The following is a 22,995-nucleotide window of genomic DNA, read 5'->3' on the forward strand; positions in this document are numbered from 1 at the left end:
GTATGGTGTCTGTAGTGAACGAGGGGGCAGCCTTGTGATGTATGGTGTCTGTGGTGAACGAGGGGCAGCCTTGTGATGTATGGTGTCTGTGGTGAGCGAGGGGCAGCCTTGTGATGTATGGTGTCTGTGGTGAACGAGGGGCAGCCTTGTGATGTATGGTGTCTGTGGTGAATGAGGGGGCAGCCTTGTGATGTATGGTGTCTGTGGTGAACGAGGGGCAGCCTTGTGATGTATGGTGTCTGTGGTGAACGAGGGGCAGCCTTGTGATGTATGGTGTCTGTAGTGAACGAGGGGGCAGCCTTGTGATGTATGGTGTCTGTGGTGAATGAGGGGCAGCCTTGTGATGTACGGTGTCTGTGGTGAGCGAGGGGCAGCCTTGTGATGTATGGTGTCTGTGGTGAACGAGGGGCAGCCTTGTGATGTATGGTGTCTGTGGTGAATGAGGGGCAGCCTTGTGATGTATGGTGTCTGTGGTGAATGAGGGCAGCCTTGTGATGTCTGGTGAATGAGGGGCAGCCTTGTGATGTATGGTGTCTGTATGAGAATGAGGGAAGTCCAGGGAGGCACAGTGTCTGTGGTGAACGAGGGGCAGCCTTGTGATGTATGGTGTCTGTGGTGAATGAGGGGGCAGCCTTGTGATGTATGGTGTCTGTGGTGAACGAGGGGGGCAGCCTCAGGATGTATGGTGTCTGTGGTGAGAATGGTGTCTGTGGTGAGGGGGCAGCCTTGTGATGTATGGTGTCTGTGGTGAAAGGGGCAGCCTGGGATGTATGTCTGGTGGGGGCAGCCTTGGGATGTAAGGTCTCTGTGGTGAATGAGGGGGCAGCCTTGTGATGTCTGGTGTCTGTGTTGAATGAGGGGGCAGCCTTGTGATGTATGGTGTCTGTGTTGAATGAGGGGGCAGCCTTGTGATGTACGGTGTCTGTGGTGAATGAGGGGCAGCCTTGTGATGTATGGTGTCTGGTGAATGAGGGGGCAGCCTTGGTGATGTATGGTGTCTGTGGTGAATGAGGGGGCAGCCTTGTGACAATGTACTGTGGTGAAATGAGGGGGCAGCCTTGTGATGTACGGTGTCTGTGGTGAAGGGGCAGAACCGAGGGGGCAGCCTTGTGATGTACGGTGTCTGTAGAACGAGGGGCAGCCTTGTGATGTCTGGTGTCTGTGAACGAGGGGCAGCCTTGTGATGTCTGGTGTCTGTGGTGAATGAGGGGGCAGCCTTGTGATGTACGGTGTCTGTGGTGAAAGGTGGTCACGACCAGGCGGTGAACGAGGCGGCCATCTCCACGGCTGGGTGGCAGCAGGTGTCTGAGTTCCTGGAGACCCTGGACCGAGACCTCCAGAGGGGTGGGCGGACGCCTGACTCCCTGCTGGGACAGTGCATGGCTTCGGCCTGTCCTTCAGCCGCGTTGGGGCAGACTTCCGTGGCCAGCTGGCCCCGATGTTCCAGCGTGGCGGCCGATACCTTCCGTAAAGCTGTAGAGGAAGCCATAGACCGGTTCCAGGAGGACATGAACTCAGCACTCTGGATCTCTCCCTCTATGCTGGGTGGGGGCCCATGCCAGGTACCCTCCAGCCCCCAGTACCCAGCCAGGTACCCTCCAGCCCCCATGACTCTGCTGGACTTCCCTCTGGCCTGCTTCCTGAACAACATCTTGACGGCCTTCAACGACCTCAGGCTCTGTTGTCCCCTCGGTCTGGCCCAGCAGGTGACCAAGTACCTGGAGGACGCCTCATGAAGGTAACCAACGCCTGTCTGTCTCTGCTACGTCTGCTGCTACAGTTACCATAATGACATGTCTAGTCTGTTCCATGCTCTCTAGGCGCGGTAGATGGGATGCCTCTTTAGACGGGATGCTCTTTAGACGCGGTAGATGGGATGCTCTCTAGACGGGATGCTCTCTTTAGACGCGGTAGATGGGATGCTTCTAGACGGGGATGCTCTCTTTAGACGCTGCAGATGGGATGCTCTCTAGACGCGGTAGATGGGATGCTCTCTCTAGACGCGGTAGATGGATGCTTTCTAGACGCGGGGTAGACGGATGCTCTCAGGACGCGGTAGACGGGATGCTTTCTAGACGCGGTAGACGGATGCTCTCTAGACGCGGTAGATGGGATGCTCTCTAGACGCGGTAGATGGGATGCTCTCTAGACGCGGTAGATGATGTCCTCTAGACGCGATAGATGGGATGCTTTCTAGACGCTGTGACGGATGCTCTCTAGACGCGGTAGATGGGATGCTTCTAGACGCGGTAGATGGGATGCTCTCTAGATGCGATAGATGGGATGCTTTCTCAGACGCGGTAGACGGATGCTCTCAGACGCGGTAGACGGATGCCTTCTAGACGCGGCAGACATGCTCTCTAGATGCGGTAGATGGGATGCTTCTAGACGCGGTAGACGGGATGCCTTCTAGGGCGCGGTAGATGGGATGCTCTCTAGATGCGGTAGATGGGATGCTCTCAGACGCGGTAGATGTGATGCTCTCTCTAGATGCGGTAGATGGGATGCTCTCTCTAGACGCGGTAGATGGGATGCTCTCTAGATGCTGTAGATGGGATGCTCTCTCTAGATGCGGTAGATGGGATGCCTCTCTAGATGCGGTAGATGGGATGCCCTCTAGACGGGATGCTCTCTAGACGCGGTAGATGGGATGCCTTCTCTAGACGCGGTAGATGGGATGCCTCTCTAGACGGATGCTCTCCAGACGCGGTAGATGGATGCTCTCTGGAGACCGGTAGATGGGATGCTCTCTAGACGCGGTAGATGGGATGCTCTCTAGACGCGGTAGATGGGATGCTCTAGACGCGGTAGATGGATGCTCTCTAGACGCGGTAGATGGGATGCTCTCAGACGCCGTAGATGGGATGCTCTCTAGACGCGGCAGATGGGATGCTCTCTAGATGCGTAGATGGGATGCTCTCTAGACGCGGTAGATGGGATGCTCTCTAGACGGGATGCTCTAGACGCGGTAGATGTGATGCCTTCTAGACGCGGTAGATGGGATGCTCTCTAGACGCGGTAGATGGGATGCCTTCTAGACGCGGTAGATGGGATGCTCTCTAGACGCGGTAGATGGGATGCTCTCTCTAGACGCAGGTAGATGGGATGCTCTCTAGACGCGGTAGATGGGATGCTCTCTAGACGTGGTAGATGGGATGTTTCTCTAGACGCGGTAGATGGGATGCCTCAGACGCGGTAGATGGATGCTCTCTAGACGCGGTAGATGGGATGCTCCTCTAGACGGTAGATGGATGCTCTCTCTAGACGCGGTAGATGGGATGCTCTCTCTAGACGCGAGATGGGATGGACGGGATGCTCTCTAGACGCGGTAGATGGATGCTCTCTCTAGACGCGGTAGATGGGATGCTCTCTAGACGGGATGCTCTCTCTAGACGCGGTAGATGGATGCTCTCTCTAGACGCGGTAGATGGGATGCTCTTCTGGACGGATGCTCTCTCAGACGCGGTAGATGGGATGCTTTCTCTCTAGACGCGGTAGATGGGATGCTCTCTCTAGACGGGATGCTCTCTAGACGCGGTAGATGGGATGCTCTCTCTAGACGCGGTAGATGGGATGCTCTCTAGACGCGGTAGATGGGATGCTCTCTAGACGCGGTAGATGGGATGCTCTCTAGACGCGGTAGATGGATGCTCTCTCTAGACGCGGTAGATGGGATGCTCTCTAGACGCGGTAGATGGGGATGCTCTCTCAGACGCGGTAGATGGGATGCTCTCTAGACGGGATGTCTCTCTAGACGCGGTAGATGGGATGCTCTCTCTAGACGCGGTAGACGGGATGCTCTCTAGACGCGGTAGATGGGATGCTATCTCTAGATGAGGTAGATGGGATGCTCTCTCTAGATGCGGTAGATGGGATGCTCTCTAGACGCGGTAGATGGGATGCTCTCTCTAGATGCGGTAGATGGGATGCTCTCTAGACGCGGTAGATGGGATGCTCTCTAGGCGCGGTAGATGGGATGCTCTCTAGGTGCGGTAGATGGGATGTCTCTAGGTGCGGTAGACGGGATGCTCTCTAGACGCGGTAGATGGGATGCTCTCTCTAGACGGTAGATGGGATGCTCTCTCTAGATGCGGTAGATGGGATGCTCTCTAGACGCGGTAGATGGGATGCTCTCTGAGGGGATGCTCTCTAGACGCGGTAGATGGATGCTCTCTAGACGCGGTAGACGGGATGCTCTCTAGACGGTAGACAGATGCTCTCTGGTAGATGGGATGCTCTCTAGACGCGGTAGATGGGATGCTCTAGACGCGGTAGACGGATGCCTCTCTAGGCCGGTAGATGGGATGCTCTCTCTGAAGCGGTAGACGGGATGCTCTCTAGACGCAGTAGACGGATGCTCTCTAGACGCGGTATGCGGATACTCTCTAGACGCGGTAGATGGGATGCTCTCAGACGCGGTAGACGGGATGCCTCTCTAGACGCGGTAGGATGCTCTCTAGACGCGGTAGATGGGATGCTCTAGATGCGGTAGATGGGATGCTCTCTCTAGACGCGGTAGATGGGATGCTCTCTCTAGACGCGGTAGATGGGATGCTCTCTCTAGACGCGGTAGATGGGATGCTCTCTAGACGCGGTAGATGGGATGCTCTCTCTAGACGTGGATGCTCTCTCGCGTGGATGCTCTCTCTAGATGGGATGCTCTCTCTAGACGCGGTAGATGGGATGCTCTCTAGACGCGGTAGATGGGATGCTCTCTAGGCCCGGTAGATGGGATGCTCTAGATGCGGTAGACGGGATGCTCTCTAGACGGTAGATGGGATGCCTTCTAGATGCGGTAGATGGATGCTCTCTAGATGCGGTAGACGGATGCCTTCTAGATGCGGTAGATGGGATGCTCTCTCTAGATGCGGTAGATGGGATGCTCTCTAGACGGTAGATGGGATGCTCTCTAGACGCGGTAGATGGGATGCTCTCTAGACGCGGTAGATGGGATGCTCTCTCAGACGGTAGACGGGATGCTCTCTAGATGCGGTAGATGGGATACTCTCTCTAGACGCGGTAGATGGGATGCTCTCTAGATGCGGTAGATGGGATGCTCTCTCTAGATGCGGTAGATGGGATGCTCTCTAGACGCGGTAGATAGGATACTCTCTAGACGGGATGCTCTCTAGACGCGGTAGATGGGATGCTCTCTAGACGCGGTAGACGGGATGCTCTCTCTAGACGCGGTAGATGGGATGCTCTCTAGACGCGGTAGATGGGATGCCTCTCTAGACGCCGGTAGGCAGGATGCTCTCTAGACGCGGTAGATGGGATGCTCTCTAGACGCGGTAGACGGGATGCTCTCTAGACGCGGTAAGACGGGATGCTCTCTCTAGATGCGGTAGATGGGATGCTCTCTAGATGCGGTAAGACGGGATGCTCTCTAGACGCGGTAGATGGGATGCTCTCTAGACGCGGTAGATGGGATGCTCTCTAGATGCGGTAGCCGGATGCTCTCTAGACGCGGTAGATGGGATGCTCTCTCTAGATGCGGTAGACGGGATGCTCTCTAGATGCGGTAGACGGGATGCTCTCTCTAGACGCGGTAGATGGGATGCTCTCTAGACGCGGTAGACGGGATGCTCTCTAGACAGTAGATGGGATGCTCTCTAGACGCGGTAGACGTGGATGCTCTCTAGACGCGGTAGACGGGATGCTCTCTCTAGATGCGGTAGATGGGATGCTCTCTAGACGCGGTAGATGGGATGCTCTCTAGCGCGGTAGATGGATGCTCTCTAGGCGCGGTAGCAGGATGCTCTCTAGATGTAGATAGGATGCTCTCTAGATGCGGTAGATGGATACTCTCTAGACGCGGTAGACAGGATACTCTCTAGACGCGGTAGACGGGATGCTCTCTAGACGCTGTAGAGGGATGCTCTCTAGATGGTAGATGGGATGCTCTCTAGACGGGATGCTCTCTCTAGACGCGGTAGAGGATGCTCTCTAGACGCGGTAGACGGGATGCTCTCAGACGCGGTAGATGGGATGCTCTCTGAGACGCGGTAGATGGATGCTCTCTAGACGCGGTAGATGGGATGCTCTCTAGACGCGGTAGATGGGATGCTCTCTAGACAGTAGATGGACGCGGTAGATGGGATGCTCTCTCAGACGCAGTAGATGGGATGCTCTCTCTAGACGCGGTATGGGATGCTCTCTCTAGACGCGGAGATGGATGCTCTCTCTAGACGGGATGCTCTCTCTAGGGGATGCTCTCTCTAGACAGGATGCTCTCTAGACGCGGTAGATGGGATGCTCTCTCTAGACGCGGTAGATGGGATGTAGGGGCGCGGTAGATGGGATGCTCTCTAGACGCGGTAGATGGGATGCTCTCTAGACGCTAGATGGGATGCTCTCTCTAGACGCGGTAGATGGGATGCTCTCTAGCGCGGTAGATGGGATGCTCTCTAGACGGATGCTCTCTAGACGGGATGCTCTCTCTAGACGGGATGCTCTCTAGATGCGGTAGATGGATGCTCTAGACGGGGATGCTCTCTAGACGCGGTAGATGGGATGCTCTCTAGACGGGGATGCTCTCTAGGCGGTAGATGGGACTCTCTAGACAGGATGCTCTCTCTCTAGACGCGGTAGATGGGATGCTCTCTAGGCGCTGTAGACGGGATGCTCTCTCTAGACGCGGTAGATGGGATGCTCTCTAGATGCGGTAGATGGGATGCTCTCTCTAGACGCGGTAGATGGGATGCTCTAGGCGCGGTAGATGGGATGCTCTCTAGATGCGGTAGATGGGATGCTCTCTAGACACGGTAGACGGGATGCTCTCTAGACGCGGTAGATGGGATGCTCTCTCTAGACGGGATGCTCTCTCTAGATGCGGTAGATGGGATGCTCTCTAGACGCGGTAGATGGGATGCCTCAGATGCGGTAGATGGGATGCTCTCTCTAGACGGGATGCTCTCTAGACGCGGTAGATGGGATGCTTTCCTCTCTAGACGCGGTAGATGGGATGCTCTCTCTAGATGCGGTAGACGGATGCTCTCTAGACGCGGTAGATGGGATGCTCTCTAGATGCGGTAGATGGGATGCTCTCTAGATGCGGTAGATGGGATGCTCTCTAGACGCGGTAGATGGGATGCTCTAGACGCGGTAGATGGGATGCTCTCAGACGCGGTAGATGGGATGCTCTCTCTAGACGGGATGCTCTCTCTAGACGCGGTAGATGGGATGCTCTCTAGACGCGGTAGACGGGATGCTCTCTAGACGCGGTAGATGGGATGCTCTCTAGACGCGGTAGATGGGATGCTCTCTAGACGCGGTAGATGGGATGCTCTCTCTAGACGGGATGCTCTCTCTAGATGCGGTAGATGGGATACTCTCTAGACGGGATGCTCTCTAGATGCGGTAGATGGGATGCTCTCTAGACGGGATGCTCTCTCTAGACGCGGTAGATGGGATGCTCTCTAGATGGGATGCTCTCTAGACGCGGTAGATGGGATGCTCTCTAGATGGGATGCTCTCTAGACGCGGTAGATGGGATGCTCTCTAGATGGGATGCTCTCTAGACGCGGTAGATGGGATGCTCTCTAGATGGGATGCTCTCTAGACGCGGTAGATAGGATGCTCTCTAGACGCGGTGCTCTCTCTAGACGCGGTAGATGGGATGCTCTCTAGATGGGATGCTCTCTAGACGCGGTAGATAGGATGCTCTCTAGACGCGGTGCTCTCTCTAGATGCGAAAGCCACTGTGTCGGTGACCATGGTAGAAGTTACCCTGATAGGATCAGGTCACACTCCCTCAGACTCAAGACTCCTGTTGAAATCTCTCTCTCCTCCCCAGGTCACCAAGTTGATCGTGGCGTTCCACCGGGCTGAAGAGACGGCCTTCAGCGACCGAGAGAAGGAGCTGTTTGTCCAATTCTGCTGTTCCTTTGCTGAGGACCTGGTCCCTTCCTCAACCGTTGTCTACAGGTCCTGTTCCCCCAGCACAGCTCTCTCTCTGTCATACTGGGTAAATACTCTGTCCCCCCCAGCACAGCTCTCTGTCATACTGGGTAAATACTCTGTCCCCCAGCACAGCTCTCTGTCATACTGGGTAAATACTCTGTCCCCCCCCAGCACAGCTCTCTGTCATACTGGGTAAATACTCTGTCCCCCCCCCCCAGCACAGCTCTCTGTCATACTGGCTCTCTGTAAATACTCTGTCCCCCAGCACAGCTCTCTGTCATACTGGGTAAATACTCCCCAGCACAGCTCTCTGTCATACTGGGTAAATGCTCTGTCCCCCAGCACAGCTCTCTGTCCCCCCAGCACAGCTCTCTGTCATACTGGGTAAATACTCTGTCCCCCTCAGCACAGCTCTCTGTCATACTGGGTAAATACTCTGTCCCCCCAGCACAGCTCTCTGTCATACTGGGTAAAACTCTGTCCCCCCACTCTGTCCCCCCAGCACAGCTCTCTGTCATACTGGGTAAATACTCTGTCCCCCCCAGCACAGCTCTCTGTCATACTGGGTAAATACTCTGTCCCCCAGCTCTCTGTCATACTGGGTAAATGCTCTGTCCCCCCAGCAGCTCTCTGTCCCAGCTCTCTGTCATACTGGGTAAATACTCTGTGTCTGTCCCCCAGCACAGCTCTCTGTCATACTGGGTAAATACTCTGTCCCCCCCCAGCACAGCTCTCTGTCATACTGGGTAAATACTCTGTCCCCCCCAGCACAGCTCTCTGTCATACTGGGTAAATAGCTCTCTGTCTACTGTCCCCCCCCAGCACAGCTCTCTGTCATACTGGGTAAATACTCTGTCCCCCCCCAGCACAGCTCTCTGTCATACTGGGTAAATACTCTGTCCCCCCAGCACAGCTCTCTGTCATACTGGGTAAATACTCTGTCCCCCCAGCACAGCTCTCTGTCATACTGGGTAAATGCTCTGTCCCCCCAGCTTTGGCTCTCTGTCCTGGGTAAATCTCTGTCCCCCCAGCACAGCTCTCTGTCATACTGGGTAAATACTCTGTCCCCCAGCACAGCTCTCTGTCATACTGGGTAAATACTCTGTCCCCTCCAGCACAGCTCTCTGTCATGCTGGGTAAATACTCTGTCCCCCCCCAGCACAGCTCTCTGTCATACTGGGTAAATACTCTGTCCCCCCAGCACAGCTCTCTGTCATACTGGGTAAATACTCTGTCCCCCCCCCCCAGCTCTCTGTCATACTGGGTAAAATAGCTCTCTGTCATCTGTCCCCCCAGCACCCCCCAGCACAGCTCTCTGTCATACTGGGTAAATACTCTGTCCCCCCCCCCAGCTCTCTGTCATACTGGGTAAATACTCTGTAAATACTCTGTCCCCCAGCACAGCTCTCTGTCATACTGGGTAAATACTCTGTCCCCCCAGCACAGCTCTCTGTCATGCTGGGTAAATACTCTGTCCCCCCAGCACAGCTCTCTGTCATACTGGGTAAATACTCTGTCCCCCCCCTCCAGCACAGCTCTCTGTCATACTGGGTAAATACTCTGTCCCCCAGCTCTCTGTCATACTGGGTAAATACTCTGTCCCCCCCCAGCTCTCTGTCATACTGGGTAAATACTCTGTCCCCCCCCCCTGTCATCATACTCTTGGTCTTTTACATGATCTCTCTGTCACTGGGATGCTAAAGACTAGTAAAAGATCCATTTACTGATGTGAAACGTGGTTGGTTTTTGTCCTCCAGGTGTCCTCCAACTCAAGTCCACCAGTACAGCGGTCTGGGTTGTATCGATGTGAGTCCAGTCCTGGAGCCTCTGGCGTTTGTTCTTCCCAAGAGGGAGATGGTGACTCCGGTGGGAGAGGACCTCAGTGTTGAGCTGGACGGTCTCACCACAGCTGATCCTCCACCAATACTTCCTGTTGACAACCTGGGACTTCCTGTTCCTGAACCAATAGCAGGCCCGGAACCTATTGAGGAGGATCCCATGGTCTCATCCACCATATCTACTGAGTTTGTTTCCGAGACAGGTCTGACCTCTGACCCTGAACTGGAAGCCATTTTGAATGACCCGAACCCTGTACTGGACGACGCAGAGAGACCAAGGGCTGACGGCCACCGTGAAGTACAGGAAGACCCTGAGTTGGAGGCCATACTGAATCCCCCAAAGCCTGTACTGACTGACCCAGAACATAACCCAGTCCTAGAGCCTGTACTGACCGCCCCAGAACATAACCCAGTCCCAGAGCTAGACAGTGAGCCATCAGAGCCTGAGGTAAACCCAGAGGTAGCAGAGAGTTAACCCTCAGGAGTGTTGGCAAGGTAAACTACCAATAGCCTTGAATTAATGGTTTGAATCTCAGCTTGTGTGCATTTTTACTAGTTAATTTACCATTTTCAGGAATGCTTTATCATGTATATACTGCCAATCTGGGTTTGACAATGTGGTAACTGGACTATGTACATTTAAAATAGTTAATTTCTACTGTAAGATGGATCTTCATTATTAAAATATATCCACAACAGAGGCGTCTTGAACTGTGTTTTTAATTAGACGAATCAAATGTCAGAGCAGGTTACAGACACAAGCCTTGAAAGTGCAAATATACCGTCAGGCTTTTACAAACTTGGTAGTTTTAGTTACTGTATGACATTATTTTGAACCCGGAATTCATTAAGTTTACCTTTAAAAAAAAATATGTTAATTTTATACAAAACATCAGTATTATCTTCTTCACAGTTCAGTTTCTGGGATTTCTCTTTAGTGGAACTTGGCGTGTAGAAAATGAAGATTGAAGAAAATGGCTTCCGATTCATCAACATTTCTTCTTGCGGGCAGCGTTGGGGTTGGCCCGCCTCCGCCCCCTCCCCTCCGCCGTCTGTGATGTGCAGGTTGGCAGAGCGGCTGTAGATGTCGTGTCAGAGAAAGGTGAGCCGCCCCCGGCCAGGTAGTCTGGGTTTAAGACGTCCGTCTTCTGGCGGGCCTTATGGGACACGCGCTGCTGGGGAAACGCTGGTCCTCCACCAGGTGGGGGTTGCTGCCATGTTTGCCCCCTTGTGGCAGGGGCAGGGAGTACTACGGGAACAGAGAGCGGACATTAGATTAGCATTCCACCTCAATCATTTACAATAAGCAATGGTGAACGCTAGTCTCTAGCAGTAACAGAGTGGAGAAGCTAGTCTGTAGCAGTAACAGAGTGGAGAAGCTAGTCTGTAGAAGCTAGTCTGTAGCAGTAACAGAGTGGAGAAGCTAGTCTCTAGCAGTAACAGAGTGGAGAAGCTAGTCTGTAGCAGTAACAAAGTGGAGAAGTCTGCAGCTGCTACAGTAACAGAGTGGAAGAAGCTAACAAAGTCTGTAGCAGTAACAGAGTGGAGAAGCTAGTCTGCAGCTGCTACAGTAACAAAGTGGAGAAGCTAGTCTTTAGCAGTAACAGAGTGGAGAAGCTAGTCTGTAGCAGTAACAAGTGGAGAAGCTAGTCTGTAGCAGTAACAGAGTGGAGAAGCTAGTCTGTAACAGAGTGGAGAAGCTAGTCTGTAACAGAGTGGAGAAGCTAGTCTGTGGAGAAGCAGTAACAGAGTGGAGAAGCTAGTCTGTAGCAGAAACAGAGTGGAGAAGCTAGTCAAAGTGGAGAAACTAGTCTGTAGCAGTAACAGAGTGGAGAAGCTAGTCTGTAGCAGTAACAAAGTGGAGAAGCTAGTCTTTAGCAGTAACAGAGTGGAGAAGCTAGTCTGTAGCAGTAACAGAGTGGAGAAGCTAGTCTGAAGCTGTCTACAGTAACAGAGTGGAGAAGCTAGTCTGTAGCAGTAACAGAGTGGAGAAGCTAGTCTGTAGCAGTAACAGAGTGGAGAAGCTAGTCTGTAGCAGTAACAGAGTGGAGAAGCTAGTCTGTAGCAGTAACAGAGTGGAGAAGCTAGTCTGTAGCAGTAACAAAGTGGAGAAGCTAGTCTGTAGCAGTAACAGAGTGGAGAAGCTAGTCTGTAGCAGTAACAGAGTGGAGAAGCTAGTCTGTAGCAGTAACAGAGTGGAGAAGCTAGTCTGTAGCAGTAACAGAGTGGAGAAGCTAGTCTGTAGCAGTAACAGAGTGGAGAAGCTAGACTGTAGCAGTAAGAGTGGAGAAGCTAGTCTCTAGCAGTAAGAGTGGAGAAGCTAGTCTCTAGCAGTAAGAGTGGAGAAGCTAGTCTCTAGCAGTAAGAGTGGAGAAGCTAGTCTCTAGCAGTAAGAGTGGAGAAGCTAGTCTCTAGCAGTAAGAGTGGAGAAGCTAGTCTCTAGCAGTAACAGAGTGGAGAAGCTAGTCTCTAGCAGTAACAGAGTGGAGAAGCTAGTCTCTAGCAGTAACAGAGTGGAGAAGCTAGTCTCTAGCAGTAACAGAGTGGAGAAGCTAGACTGCAGGTAGCTTCGTGGTTAGTGTTGAGCCAGTAACTGAAAGGTTGCTGGATCAAATCCCAGAGCTGACAAGGTGAAAATCTGTTCTGAACACGGCAGTTAACCCACTGTTCCCCACAAGGTGTTAACCCACTGTTCCCCTGAACAAGGTAGTTAACCCACTGTTCCCCTGAACAAGGTAGTGAACCCACTGTTCCCTGAACAAGGTAGTTAACCCACTGTTCCCCTGAACAAGGTAGTGAACCCACTGTTCCCTGAACAAGGCAGTTAACCCACTGTTCCCCTGAACAAGGCAGTTAACCCACTGTTCCCCTGAACAAGGCAGTTAACCCACTGTTCCCCTGAACACGGCAGTGAACCCACTGTTCCCCTGAACAAGGCAGTTAACCCACTGTTCCCCTGAACAAGGCAGTGAACCCACTGTTCCCTGAACACGGCAGTTAACCCACTGTTCCCTGAACACGGCAGTTAACCCACTGTTCCCCTGAACCGGCAGTTCCCCACTGACAACTGACTAGGTACCCCCCTTTCCCCCTGACAACTGACTAGGTAACCCACTGTTCCCCTGAACAACTGATAAACATTAGGTACAACTGACTAGGTACCCCCTTTCCCCAACTGACTAACTGACTAGGTACCCCCCTTTCCCCAACTGACTAGGTACCCCCCCTTTCCCCAACTGACTAGGTACCACCCCCCTTTCCCCAACTGACTAGGTACCACCCCCCTTTCCCCAACTGACTAGGTACCACCCCCCTTTCCCCAACTGACTAGGTACCACCCCCTTTCCCCAACTGACTAGGTACCACCCCCCTTCCCCAACTGACTAGGTACCACCCCCTTTCCCCAACTGACTAGGTACCACCCCCCTTTCCCCAACTGACTAGGGGTGGAAGATGTTTCCTACTACAGTATGATGTGGGTCTGGTCCCATTTCATCCACTTACCCTGTTTCCTTTGGGGTTGAAGACGTTTCCTACTACAGTATGATGTGGGTCTGGTCCCATTTCATCCACTTACCCTGTTTCCTTTGGGGTTGAAGACGTTTCCTACCACAGTATGACGTGGGTCTGGTACCATTTCATCCACTTACCCCTTTGGGGTTGAAGACGTTTCCTACTACAGTATGATGTGGGTCTGGTACCATTTCATCCACTTACCCTGTTTCCTACTACAGTATGATGTGGGTCTGGTCCCATTTCATCCACTTACCCTGTTTCCTTTGGGGTTGAAGATGTTTCCTACTACAGTATGATGTGGGTCTGGTCCCATTTCATCCACTTACCCTCTTCCCTTTGGGGTTGAAGACGTTTCCTACCACAGTATGATGTGGGTCTGGTACCATTTCATCCACTTACCCTGTTTCCTTTGGGGTTGAAGACGTTTCCTACCACAGTATGATGTGGGTCTGGTACCATTTCATCCACTTACCCTCTTCCCTTTGGGGTTGAGCACTTTGGGGTTCTTTGAGAAATGCATCTGGATGTTTCCGTCCTCGCTGACAGTCACTGCTATCTTCTTCAGCGTTCTGTTGCCACAGTGTGGACAGAAAACCTTATTCATGTTGGTGGTGGTCCTACAACAGAGAGAGAAGGTCAGACTGTCCGTTTGAATTAAGCTTCTTAAAGACCAAGGTTGAGAACAAGTTTCCTAATTACTAAAAACGGGTCCTCGTGACATCAACGGGTGTTTTTTAAATTTACTGCGAACACGGAACCCAGACCGGCTGCGCCGTCGTGCGTAAATGTATTTTGTCCCCCGACACCAAACGCGATATCAAAACAAACGGAACCAATGACATTCATTTGGGGTCGAAAAGCATTAAACATGTCTGGCAATTTAGCTTGTTAGCTAGCAAGTGCTGGCTAATTTGTCCTATTTAGCTAGTTAGCAAGTGCTGGCTAATTTGTCCTATTTAGCTAGTTAGCTAGCAAGTGCTGGCTAATTTGTCCTATTTAGCTAGTTAGCTAGCAAGTGCTGGCTAATTTGTCCTATTTAGCTAGTTAGCTAGCAAGTGCTGCTAATTTGTCCTATTTTAGTTAGCTAGCTGTGCTAGCTAATTTGTCCTATTTAGCTAGCTTGCTGGCAGATAATTTGTCCTATTTAGCTAGTTTGCTGTTGCTGGATAATTTGTCCTATTTAGCTAGCTTGCTGGCTAATTTGTCCTATTTAGTTGTTGCTAGCAAGTGCTGGCTAATTTGTCCTGAATTTAGCTAGTTAGCTTTGCAAGTGTTGGCATCTAATTTGTATATTTAGCTAGTTAGCTTGCTGTTGCTAACCTAATTTGTCCTGGGATATAAACATTGAGTTGTTATTTTACCTGAAATGCACAAGGTCCTCTACTATAGACAATTAATCCACACATAAAATGGCCAACTGAATCGTTTCGGGTCATCTCTGCTCCTTCCAGGCTTTTTCATCTTTGAACTTATATGGTGATTGGCATCTACACTTTTATAGTATTACCATGACAACCGGCAAAACATTTAGTCTTTCAATCACACGTGGGTGGGTATAAACCAATGAGGAGATGGCATGTGGGTACCTGCTTCTATAAACCAATGAGGAGATGGCATGTGGGTACCTGCTTCTATAAACCAATGAGGAGATGACACGTGGTACCTGCTTCTATAAACCAATGAGGAGATGGCATGTGGGTACCTGCTTCTATAAACCAATGAGGAGATGGCACGTGGGTACCTGCTTCTATAAACCAATGAGGAGATGGCACGTGGGTACCTGCTTCTATAAACCAATGAGAGGAGATGGCATGCGGGTACCTGCTTCTATAAACCAATGAGGAGATGGCATGTGGGTACCTGCTTCTATAAACCAATGAGGAGATGGCATGTGGGTACCTGTTTCATAAACCAATGAGATGGCACGTGGGTACCTGCTTTTATAAACCAATGAGGAGATGGCACGTGGGTACCTGCTTCTATAAACCAATGAGATGGGAGAGAAAGGACTTCTATTTTGGCAACGCAGGTTGGCGCAGACGCAGGTTGGCGCAGACGCAGGCTGGCGCAGACGCAGGTTGGCGCAGACGCAGGTTGGCGCAGACGCAGGTTGGCGCAGACGCAGGCAGTGTGGGCGTAATAATTGAATAACACTTATTTGTAAATGTATTTTACGAGGTGAGCGTTCAGCGTGGAAGAGGTACTCACTTAAAACAGGCGTGGCATCGCAGGATGTGATTCCTGGCCTGTTTGATCAGCATCCCATTCACAGAGAGGACATGGAGCCCGATCTGAATCAGGACGTTCTGTTGAACAAACCGGCTGCAGTCAACAGTCGACCGACCAACCACATGGTTCTGAATGTGTACATCTAAAATGGGGTCTCAACAGAATTTAATCAACTGTTAAGTAATCAGCGTCAACTATTACCACTCGGGGACAGTTACGTAGACAAAAGGAGTTCGCTGAACTATTGGAGTTAATTTAACCAGAATCTTAAATATTAAGTCCCAAATGGCAACCCAATTCCCTATATAGTGTACTACTTATGCACTACCTATGGGCCCTGGTTAGAAGTAGTGCATTATCAAGGGGTCCATTTGGGCCTCAGTACCTGCATAGCGAAGTCGGTGGTGAGACACGCCACTTTAACGTCCACAGGCGACGCCCAGATCCCCGTCTCCATCTGGACCTGTTTAATGTTGCTAGGGTGATCCAACCGCCGCCATCCTCCTCTTCCTCCTCCTCTTCCTCCTCCGATCCACTGCCGTGCTCCTCTGAATGATTCTTTGAGTGTTTGTGTTCCTCTGACCCGGTCTCAGGTTCTGTGTGGACAGTGTCTGCTGCTCCACTGTCTGATATTGACAGGTCCTCAATGTTCTGCAGGTAAATAACAAGGACCACATCAATTCATCAGAGACAGAGAGACACACAGAGAGACACACAGAGAGACACACAGAGAGACACACAGAGAGGCAGAGAGAGACACACAGAGAGACACACAGAGAGACAGAGAGAGAGACAGAGAGAGAGAGAGAGAGACAGAGAGAGACAGAGAGACACACAGAGAGACACACAGAGAGAGACAGAGAGAGAGACAGAGAGAGAGACAGAGAGAGAGACAGAGAGAGACAGACAGACAGACAGAGACAGACAGAGAGAGACAGACAGACAGAGAGACAGACAGAGAGAGAGAGACAGACACAGAGAGACAGACACAGAGAGACAGACACAGAGAGACAGACACAGAGAGACAGACACAGAGAGACAGACACAGAGAGACAGACACAGAGAGACAGACACACAGAGACAGACACACAGAGAGACACAGAGAGACACAGAGAGACACAGAGAGACAGACAGACAGACAGAGAGACAGACACAGAGAGAGACAGACACAGAGAGAGACAGACACAGAGAGAGACAGACACAGAGAGACAGACACAGAGAGACAGACACAGAGAGACAGACACAGAGAGACAGACACAGAGAGACAGACACAGAGAGACAGACACAGAGAGACACACAGAGAGAGACAGTTATAGCAGGTCAGAGGTAGTGTGTGTTCTAGGTATAGCAGGTCAGAGGTAGTGTGTGTTCTAGGTATAGCAGGTCAGAGGTAGTGTGTGTGTTCTAGTTATAGCAGGTCAGAGGTAGTGTGTGTTCTCGTTATAGCAGGTCAGAGGTAGTGTGTGTTCTAGGTATAGCAGGTCAGAGGTAGTGTGTGTTCTAGTTATAGCAGGTCAGAGGTAGTGTGTGTTCTAGTTCCAGCAGGTCAGAGGTAGTGTGTGTTCTAGTTATAGCAGGTCAGAGGTAGTGTGTGTTCTCGTTATAGCAGGTCAGAGGTAGTGTGTGTTCTAGTTATAGCAGGTCAGAGGTAGTGTGTGTTCTAGGTATAGCAGGTCAGAGGTAGTGTGTGTTCTCGTTATAGCAGGTCAGAGGTAGTGTGTGTTCTCGTTATAGCAGGTCAGAGGTAGTGTGTTCTAGTTATAGCAGGTCAGAGGTAGTGTGTGTTCTCGTTATAGCAGGTCAGAGGTAGTGTGTGTTATAGTTCTAGCAGGTCAGAGGTAGTGTGTGTGTTCTAGGTATAGCAGGTCAGAGGTAGTGTGTGTTCTAGTTATAGCAGGTCAGAGGTAGTGTGTGTTCTCGTTATAGCAGGTCAGAGGTAGTGTGTGTTCTCGTTATAGCAGGTCAGAGGTAGTGTGTGTTCTCGTTATAGCAGGTCAGAGGTAGTGTGTTCTAGTTCCAGCAGGTCAGAGGTAGTGTGTGTTCTAGCAGGTCAGAGGTAGTGTGTGTTCTAGTTATAGCAGGTCAGAGGTAGTGTGTGTTCTAGCAGGTCAGAGGTAGTGTGTGTTCTAGTTATAGCAGGTCAGATGGTAGTGTGTGTTCTCGTTATAGCAGGTCAGAGGTAGTGTGTGTTCTAGTTATAGCAGGTCAGAGGTAGTGTGTGTTCTAGTTCTAGCAGGTCAGAGGTAGTGTGTGTTCTAGGTATAGCAGGTCAGAGGTAGTGTGTGTTCTAGTTATAGCAGGTCAGAGGTAGTGTGTGTTCTCGTTATAGCAGGTCAGAGGTAGTGTGTGTTCTAGGTATAGCAGGTCAGAGGTAGTGTGTGTTCTCGTTATAGCAGGTCAGAGGTAGTGTGTGTTCTAGTTGTAGCAGGTCAGAGGTAGTGTGTGTTCTCGTTATAGCAGGTCAGAGGAGTGTGTGTTCTGGTATAGCAGGTCAGAGGTAGTGTGTGTTCTCAGCAGGTCAGAGGTAGTGTGTGTTCTAGTTATAGCAGGTCAGAGGTAGTGTGTGTTCTCGTTATAGCAGGTCAGAGGTAGTGTGTGTTATAGTTATAGCAGGTCAGAGGTAGTGTGTGTTCTAGTTATAGCAGGTCAGAGGTAGTGTGTGTTCTCGTTATAGCAGGTCAGAGGTAGTGTGTTCTAGTTATAGCAGGTCAGAGGTAGTGTGTGTTCTAGTTATAGCAGGTCAGAGGTAGTGTGTGTTATAGTTATAGCAGGTCAGCAGAGTGTGTGTTATAGTTATAGCAGGTCAGAGGTAGTGTGTGTTATAGTTATAGCAGGTCAGAGGTACTCGTTATAGCAGGTCAGAGGTAGTGTGTGTTATAGTTATAGCAGGTCAGAGGTAGTGTGTGTTCTAGTTATAGCAGGTCAGAGGTAGTGTGTGTTCTAGTTATAGCAGGTCAGAGGTAGTGTGTGTTCTAGTTATAGCAGGTCAGAGGTAGTGTGTGTTCTAGTTATAGCAGGTCAGAGGTAGTGTGTGTTCTAGTTATAGCAGGTCAGAGGTAGTGTGTGTTCTAGTTATAGCAGGTCAGAGGTAGTGTGTGTTCTAGTTATAGCAGGTCAGAGGTAGTGTGTGTTCTAGTTATAGCAGGTCAGACCAGGTAGTGTGGTTCTAGTTATAGCAGGTCAGAGGTAGTGTGTGTTCTAGGTATAGCAGGTCAAAGGTGTGTGTTCTTTAACCAGGTCAGAGTAGTGTGTGTTCTAGGTATAGCAGGTCAGAGGTAGTGTGTGTTATAGTTATAGCAGGTCAGAGGTAGTGTGTGTTCTAGTTATAGCAGGTCAGAGGTAGTGTGTGTTCTAGTTATAGCAGGTCAGAGGTAGTGTGTGTTATAGTTATAGCAGGTCAGAGGTAGTGGTGTTATAGTTCCAGCAGGTCAGAGGTAGTGTGTGTTCTAGTTATAGCAGGTCAGAGGTAGTGTGTGTTCTAGTTATAGCAGGTCAGAGGTAGTGTGTGTTCTAGTTATAGCAGGTCAGAGGTAGTGTGTGTTCTAGTTATAGCAGGTCAGAGGTAGTGTGTGTTCTAGTTATAGCAGGTCAGAGGTAGTGTGTGTTCTAGTTATAGCAGGTCAGAGGTAGTGTGTGTTCTAGTTATAGCAGGTCAGAGGTAGTGTGTGTTCTAGGTATAGCAGGTCAGAGGTAGTGTGTGTTCTAGTTATAGCAGGTCAGAGGTAGTGTGTGTTCTAGTTATAGCAGGTCAGAGGTAGTGTGTGTTCTAGTTATAGCAGGTCAGAGGTAGTGTGTGTTCTAGTTCTACCAGGTCAGGTAGTGTGTGTGACCACCACTAGTTCCAGCAGATTGGTGTCGAAGCAGGGCAGAGGATTCCTCCAGAACTGGAAGCTGTTGTACTCTCCGATCTCTGGAGGGTTATAGCTGTGCTGTGTCTGTGCTGCTGGCCTCCGTCTGCCACTGAACAGCCCATCAGCTGGCCTCTGGACCACGGAGGAGAAGAGGAGAACTCTTAACTATTATTCTAGATGGTTGGTTCAGAAGTGGTTGATTGGTACTAATGATCATCCCACATGGTTCACGTGGTTATTCTAGATGTCTTTTTAAGTTGTTCATTTACTTGGTCAAACACCTCAACACGGATCAGTACTCTGGTTAACAACAGAGTTGATTTCATGTCATTGTTTGGCCTTGCCAGCAGCAGACCACCCTGCATACCACTATGTTAACCAGCAGCATACCACCCTGCATACCACTATGTTAACCAGCAGCAGACCACCCTGCATCCCACTGTTGGCGTTAACCAGCAGCAGACCACCCTGCATCCCACTATGTTAACCAGCAGCAGACCACCCTGCATACCACTATGTTAACCAGCAGCAGACCACCCTGCAGACCAATGTTAACCAGCAGCAGACCACCCTGCAGACCACTATGTTAACCAGCAGCAGACCACCCTGCATACCACTGTTGGCTTTAACCAGCAGCAGACCACCCTGCATACCACTGTTAACCAGCAGCAGACCACCCTGCATACCACTGTTAACCAGCAGCAGACCACCCTGCATACCACTGTTAACCAGCAGCAGACCACCCTGCATACCACTGTTAACCAGCAGCAGACCACCCTGCATACCACTGTTAACCAGCAGCAGACCACCCTGCATCCCACTGTTGGCTTTAACCAGCAGCAGACCACCCTGCATCCTACTGCTGGCTTTAACCAGCAGCAGACCACCCTGCATACCACTGTTGGCTTTAACCAGCAGCAGACCACCCTGTATCCTACTGCTGGCTTTAACCAGCAGCAGACCACCCTGCATACCACTGCTGACTTGCTTCTGAAGCTAAGCAGGGTTGGTCCTGGTCAGTCCCTGGATGGGAGACCAGATGCTGCTGGAAGTGGTGTTGGAGGGCCAGTAAGAGGCACTCGTTCCTCTGGTCTAAAAGAAAATATCCCAATGCCCAAGGGCAGTGATTGGGGACACTGCCCTGTGTAGGGTGCCGTCTTTCGGATGGGACGTTAAACGAGTGTCCTGACTCTCTGAGGTCATTAAAAGATCCCATGGCACTTATCGTAAGAGTAGAGGTGTTAACCCCGGTGTCCTCGCTAAATTCCCAATCTGGCACCCAAACCATCACGGTCACCTAATAATCCCCAGTTTACAATTGGCTCATTTATCCCCCTCCTCTCCCTGTAACTATTCCCCAGGTCGTTGCTGCAAATGAGAATGTGTTCTCAGTCAACTGACCTGGTAAAATAGCGGATAAATATATATATATTTTGAAACTGTACCTTTGAGGGAAGTGGAACCCTGCCACGCCAACGGGAGCCTCTGGATGTCTCCTTGTACTGCACACCTGGACCTGACGACAGACGACATGTCAAAGCTGTGATGTGGACCTCTTGAGACACTTACAATACTCAGGGTTCTGTGTGATAACTAGTCTGTTTCACTGGTTGTGTCCCACATGGCACCCTGTTCCCTATATAGTGCACTACTTTAGACCAGAGTCCTATGGGCCCCTGTTCCCTATATAGTGCAGAAAGAATATAGGGTTCCATTTGACCTCAGATCTCATTGTTCCCCATCTTACCTTGACCTCAGATCTCATTGTTCCCTGTCTCACCTTGACCTCAGATCTCATTGTTCCCTGTCTTACCTTGACCTCAGATCTCATTGTTCCCTGTCTCACCTTGACCTCAGATCTCATTGTTCCCTGTCTTACCTTGACCTCAGATCTCATTGTTCCCCGTCTTACCTTGACCTCAGATCTCATTGTTCCCTGTCTTACCTTGACCTCAGATCTCATTGTTCCCTGTCTTACCTTGACCTCAGATCTCATTGTTCCCTGTCTTACCTTGACCTCAGATCTCATTGTTCCCTGTCTCACCTTGACCTCAGATCTCATTGTTCCCTGTCTTACCTTGACCTCAGATCTCATTGTTCCCTGTCTTACCTTGACCTCAGATCTCATTGTTCCCTGTCTTACCCTGACCTCAGATCTCATTGTTCCCTGTCTTACCTTGACCTCAGATCTCATTGTTCCCTGTCTTACCTGACCTCAGATCTCATTGTTCCCTGTCTTACCTTGACCTCAGGTCTCATTGTTCCCCGTCTTACCTTGACCTCAGGTCTCATTGTTCCCCGTCTTACCTTGACCTCAGGTTCTTTCTTCAGGTGGTCCGTCCCGACGTTTTCCCTCTCCAACTGGTATGTCAGAGCCAACACCTTGATGTCTGTGGCAGAAAGGCTGGGGTAGTCTCCGTCTTCTTGGAGAACTCAGTCACTGAACACGGACCTCAACACTCAGTACCAGCATCACAATTCATGAAATACCATCAACAACTATAGAAGTGATGTCCTATACCTAGGATAGGGTAAGTAAGGGTAAGTAATCCTTCCCCAAAAAAAAAAAAAAGATTTAGATGCAAGTGGCTGTTCCACTGGATGTCATAAGGTGAATGCACCAATTTGTAAGTCGCTCTGGATAAGAGCGTCTGCTAAATGACTTAAATGTAATGTAAATGAGAGGCAGATTTGTATTCAAAAACACAATATCCAGCACAACAAATCAAACAACCAAAACTGACCAAAATGAGTCATTTAAAAAACCTTAGCTACCTAATCTGATGTCCTCTGGGTGCGGCTCTCTGAAGTTGAGTTGATATGGTAGGAATGACAGGCTCCTCCGGGTTGGCTTGTCCCTAATTTCCTCGACTACATCCTTCAGCGTGTAGATATTCTTCCCGATGTCCTACAAAATAAATACATGTATATATACATATGGGGGGGAAGGGCAATATTTACAGTAATGTATAAATTATAATATACGCAGCTACATGATGTTGATGTGGCCATTTAAACAGGATGGACCACGTTAAACTCGCTATCCAGACCTGACATCAGGCACGCAGTTTGTGATAAAAAGTTACTCGTATTAAATACTTCTGATCCTGGGGGACGGAACACCTGAAGAACATCTCTACATCTCTCTCTGTGACACAGTTTAAACCTCACCTGAAGAAGTGCTTTCTTCAAAATCCTCCTGCGTCTACGACAACATGTTCCACCATGGAAGCCGCCATCTTGGATAGCGACGTCGGCGTCATCACCACAACCAATCAGAAGACCGGAAGTAGTTCTCTCGCTGTACGTGATTTGAGAGACAGGGCGTCGTGTGACGTCTTGTTGATGTTGTTGCCGTAGAGGAAGATGGCGGCTCGCTGGAGTAGTGAGAATGTGGTGGTGGAATTGCGAGACGCGCAGGTACTTGAGTAAAACAGGGTTTAATTCAGAGTTGGGTGACATGTAACTAGCTAATGCGAAATGTGTTGCAAAAAGAGATAACTTTCCCCTTCTGTCTGTGGTGTTGTCATGCTGTTCCGAGTGAAACAGGTGGGAGCTGTTATCCTTCTGAGTAGTCAGAGAGTATCTGAAAGTGTCACAGTTAAATTATGTCACACTCAGTCGCAGGATTGTTGAATTTTTGTTTCAACAGGTCTAAT

At 50.4% G+C, this 22,995-nt stretch overlaps 2 pseudogenes; one reads left to right on the forward strand and one right to left on the reverse strand.

Moving 5' to 3' along the window:
• The first annotated feature begins 1,029 nt into the window (after window positions 1-1,029).
• Window positions 1,030-10,438, forward strand: LOC127926914 (conserved oligomeric Golgi complex subunit 8-like; annotated as a pseudogene).
• A 3-nt stretch (window positions 10,439-10,441) lies between these two features.
• Window positions 10,442-22,590, reverse strand: LOC127926913 (RNA-binding protein NOB1-like; annotated as a pseudogene).
• Between the last annotated feature and the right edge of the window lie 405 nt (window positions 22,591-22,995).

This window comes from Oncorhynchus keta, unplaced genomic scaffold (assembly GCF_023373465.1).
Source record: "Oncorhynchus keta strain PuntledgeMale-10-30-2019 unplaced genomic scaffold, Oket_V2 Un_contig_8622_pilon_pilon, whole genome shotgun sequence".
Classification (NCBI taxonomy): domain Eukaryota; kingdom Metazoa; phylum Chordata; class Actinopteri; order Salmoniformes; family Salmonidae; genus Oncorhynchus; species Oncorhynchus keta.